The sequence below is a fragment of the Alosa sapidissima genome, chromosome 13 (assembly GCF_018492685.1).
Source record: "Alosa sapidissima isolate fAloSap1 chromosome 13, fAloSap1.pri, whole genome shotgun sequence".
Lineage (NCBI taxonomy): Eukaryota > Metazoa > Chordata > Actinopteri > Clupeiformes > Clupeidae > Alosa > Alosa sapidissima.
Window position 1 is genome coordinate 23,698,561 of NC_055969.1, and position 5,446 is coordinate 23,704,006.

Sequence of the window (5,446 nt, forward strand, 5' to 3'; positions counted from 1 at the left end):
GGCTAAGACTGTGTTTATTTGTAGCCAATCTATATGTGTGTGTGTGCATGTGCGTGTGTCTGTATATATTTATTTTGTAAAGTATATTTTGGGGCCCTTTTGCCTTTATGTGGATAGGACAATGAAGTGTGACAGGAAGTAAATGGGAGAGAGATGGTGTGGGATCGAGATGTGTCCGCAGGTCAGATTCGAACTTGGGTCCCCATGGGCACTTGGACCCGTGTATGGTATGGATGCTGTAGCCTGTTGCGCCACAGCATCCCCATCCTCCAATCTATATTTTTAACGTTAAATAAGCTTTATACATACCAGAATCGTTTTTGTTTTTATTATTATTTACAATTATGACTGCTCCTGCACCTAAGTGTAATCATACCCTATTGATTATTAAAGTTTATTTTCTTCATTTTTTTCTTTTTTCATTTTTTCTTCACTGTATTTATGAATTTTGGAAGATAGATAGATAGATATTTTATTGATCCCCAAGGGGAAATTCAAGGTCTCAGTAGCATACAGACATCACACACAACATGCACTTACAGCTGAAAAAGTAATATATGTATATACATAAAGTTGCGATGTAAAAAAGTAAACAAAAGACAGAGAAAAAAAACACAAAGACACAGAGCTACCTCGACATGTTGCCACTCTCATCGGCGCCGGAACCGGAGGACGTATATATCACAATATATCTACTGATATATTAATGTTTGAAGCGTTAATGAGAAAAGTTACACAAATTATAGTTACAAACAGTACAGAATTTGCCATGCAAAACAAACAGAAAAGTTAAGAAAAAAGTGTGACGACCTCTTTTATATTATATGTGAGGAAGCCATGAATAATTTGATGTGAGATTAAGAGCTGCAGGATTCTTGGTGGAGCGACGTGTCTCTTGGAAGCTTATTACAGCCCAATGAGATGTCAGAAAGGTGACAGAGTGTGAGTCCAACCTCCGACTGCGCCGCGTCCACATGGTTCCTCAACAGCTCACCAATTATCTACAACTCATGAAAAGTTAATTTTCCCCGTTTAAAAGCCAGCCGAATAATCTGCGCATTGGAGTCCTCTGTGTAGATATTTAAAGCTTCTGTCTTAATTAGGCATTTCAAAGGTGAGAATGAGGAATGGAATTATCCTATTATAGAATATCAACGTGAAACTGAAAATGGCTGGAGATGGTGGACCTTAAAAGGAGGCCAAGTAAGGAACAGATCATCTGGCGGCAGGAAGAAAACTAGCTGCTTTAGCCCCACATTTCTAGAATAATTCATGCATGTGTTCAGCCCCATGCTTCTAGAAAAACTCATGCATGTGTTTAGCCCCACGCTTCTAGAAATGTTCTCATTCTCAACCTCTAGTAACACTGAAGAATGTGTGGTTACTTTACTTAACAATATCGACATAAGAATGTTAGGATAGATAAACGTTTATGACATAACGCTTCTGTTATTAAGTGACATTCAGTTTTTGTTATAACAATTTAGGGTTAGGATTAGGGTTAGGGTTAGAGTTAGGATTAGGTTTAGGATTAGGGTTAGAGTTCATGTATCATGACAGTGTCATGTCACTCTTGTGTTGATACTGTCAAGTGTTAACGAATGTGTTTATCCTCTGGTGCTTGCATGAATAAGCTTTTAACAAAAACACTAAGACAACGTTGCCCGGTTGACATGTTACAATGTTCTAATATTGTAAAAGTATAAATAACGGATAACCTTGTGGAACAACTTGTGGTACATTTCCATCTGATCGGATAATGTAAGACATAAGGCCAGATCACTCCAGTATAGCTAAAAGCTTCTCATCAGGCAGTTTAGAATTCACCTTTAACCTTAATTAGGGACAGCTAAATAGGGCCGACCTGTGAGTCCCAGCTTAGGTCCTGCAGCACGGTTCTTTAAAAGGTTCCTTGGCTGCGTTTGGCACGGTTCTCTAAAAGGTTCCCTGGCTGCGTTTGGCACGGTTCTTTAAAAGGTTCCTTGGCTGTGTTTGTACATGCAAATCCATTTACAGTTCCTTTTGTCTCTCCAAATCACCTCCAAAAAGCTCAATAGTGAATTTATTCACGTTTGTCATCCATTAGCCGCCTAGCTTAACTTATATAGTGTATTTAGTATTTAGTTTTGTTAGTTTTCTTATCTGTTTTATCTTCTACTGTCTTTATTGTACAGTGGAGTTTAGTTATATGTCTATACTTATACTTATGTTTACCATTTCTGCTGTAAGTGCATGTTGTGTGTTATGTCTGTATGCTACTGAGACCCTTGAATTTCCCCTTGAGGATCAATAAAGTATCTATCTATCTATCTAGCTGACCTGCTTAATGAATGACTGCAGTATGTTAGCCCCAGTGCAGAAGTGCTCATGTAAGAGGCACACTTTATTTACCAGGCAAATATACGACTTTGCACTGCCAGTTAATTATGTGCCGCTTCAAGAGTATTAGTGTTTGCTCCCGTGTTTGCTTTCAAATGTGCCTCATGGTGTCTCTCTCTCTCTCTCTCTCTCGCCTGCGTCGCTTTTTCATGCTGATTATTTCTAAATTGATCATGCCACACTCATTCCTGGTGTAAGGGTTGAATCCAAGCTTTTAGTCAGGGTGTGTGGGGGTGGTGTGTGTGTGTGTGGGGGGGGGGGGGGGGGGGGTGCTGTTGTTTTTCTCTTTAGCTGTGTTATTTATTGTGTGTAAGTATTTGCTATGAAATGCAACACGTTTACACATGGTAAGCAAACGCAATTGCAGAAATCAAAGTATGTTTTTTCTGACTGAAGATTAGTCTTTATGTGAAATGTGTATAAAGTAGGCCACACACCACACACACAAGTGATATGACTTTGTTTACTATATTTATGTATGCATTGGCAACACATTGAAAGGTCAGGCATCCTGACCAAAAACATATTAAATTGAACTGAATTAATTTGTATCTCCTGTCATGGGACCCTTCAGGACCATGGACAGCAGAGCTATTAGGCCCAAATGGATTCTGATTCTGCAGACCCCAATGGATTCTGATTCTGCAGACCCAAATGGATTCTGATTGTGCTCTAGAGCTGCTATCTGGAAATCACTCTCTCTTACCCATTCTACCTTAAAACTGGTCCTCCACGAGGGGGTCGGTGCCTGATCAGAGCCGATCTCAGTACAGTCAGGTACACCTGCTTTTTGAGTAGAGACAGACATACACAAACTTGAGCTAATATACCTGCCCCTTGAATACTTCGTACCTCTTAAACGCTTCCCTATACTGCTCCTATAATGCCTTAGGTATTTCTCTCCCTCTCTCTCTCTCTTTTCTCACATAAAGCTGTACACACAAAGCTGTTCATTCTCTCTCCCTCTCTGTTAATCACACACTCACTCACTCACACACACACACACATCAAATCCACAGAAGTACTCAAACCGCACCTGAGGTTTCACACAGCTGACAATGACCATATTGAGTGAGGCTGTGTTATATAACAGGAGGGAAAGTCATGATCGTAAATATTTTTCTTTCAGTTTTGCAGCCCAATTACTCGCAAAACTTTCCAGAAATACAATTCGGATGCATCATAAATCAATACGCTGGAAGACAAGAGGCCACTTCAGGGTTAGACGGAAACTCGTCTGGATAGATTTTCCAGTCTGTGTGCAAGGCTGTTACACACCCAGACTGTAGGTGTAAGTGCCCTCACACCAGAGAAAAAAAAACATTTGAGTTTTAGTCTTTGACAAGCTTATTTACATGTGTGCCTTCATAACCATAATCACCATCAAAGGAACGACACAAACATGTCCTATTACGCAATGTCTTTCAGAACATCAGAGAGTGCAGAGAAATCTAACACAAGCTGAACTTTAGGCTCATTATGAAGTAATGCTTTCTTGACACCCTTGCAACTTCTTTATCGAGTAGTTCTCACTTGACTAAAATAATTTATAGTTAGCCAGTCTAGCCAACCCGCACTGCAGTAAAAGGAAAAGGATGTACCTCTTTAAAGCTCAGCCGTCAACCCCAAACCCTGACCTCACTCAAAGACCAAACCAAGCCCTGACACATCTGTGACCTAACCTTAACCCCAACCTCATTTTTACCCCAATACTATAACCTTTTAACCCAACCCCAACCTATTCCCAACCTAATAAATGTTAATGATTTCTTATTATTTATTCTTTTTACTTTTGTCCTCTTTACTACGCCAGAGGGTACATGAACTCAAAGGCCATAATCTAGATCCATTCTTTTGAAAGTGGCCTTCCTTTTTCTCTAAAAATTACAGTGGTCTATTTATTCATGTATCCATTCATGTAGCCCGTTGTGGAAGAGTCAGGCGCCTTGAGAAGGTCTAAGGAGGGTGTTTTGTCTCCAAGATCAATATGAACATTGTACTTTCTTCTGTGCTGTCAGAAAAAAAACAAAACCAGATTACTTATTTTCTTAAACATATCTTTTTTTTAAAAAATTCTCTTTTTAAAATTATAAATAAATACAAAAAGAACGATTTGCTTATTTGAATGCAAATGTTTCATGTAGGGGAAAAAGCACTTTGCTGATGAAACAACAGGTAATGTGGTCATCTGAAGTCCAGGCTAACCAGGCTGCATTAACGGCGCCTAAAGAGGGGTTGTTGCGTTTGTGCTCTTGTTTGATCCAACCTCAAGTGCCATGATTTCTAGAAAAGACTGCAGCTAAGACCTGGCCTGTTAATTAACTGGGTCAAAACTAGTTAACTGGATACAAAGGCATACATTTGGAATATGAGCACAGGACATGCTGAGCTTCTTGTATGAAATTCTATGGCTATTTTGCCTAACCTTTGTGAACGTGTTTGATGTAAACCGTATGCGTTACCCCTGAGATGCAACAATCCAGACAGAAAGCATTGGCAGAGCTGGTTATGTCTATCAAATCTGATGCCTGTCAATATTTGTATCATTAGGGGAGTGAATGAAAGGGAGTTCTAGAATTCTTATTTTAGAACTCTTTAATCCCATCTAATGAGCTTTGATGTGCAAGATTGGATGACTTTGATAAGTGGAACAAAAATAGGCACTGTCACTGAAACAGAGGCTACACTTGTGATGAGTCTGTGGGAGGTTTGTACTTTATCTATATTTATGTATATGTATTTATTTATATATGTATGTATATTTGTACTGTACTGTTTTTATATTGATATATGTGTACTGTATGTTTATTTTTGTTTACTGAATAATACAAGCACTTGTCATCATCCATCAACTGATGCCAAATAAGGAAATGAAAATGTGACAAGTACCACAAGTTATTGAATATAGTTTTGATACATGGTTTGGTTTTCTTGGAAATACACTAAATCTGGAATCTTTTGACAGAGACCAGCAGTTTTGTGCTTTTACGTAGATATTAGTTCTCTATTGCATTTTGGGATGGTGAAATTAATTTTGCGTGCCGTAATCAGATATGGGGGCCTGTTG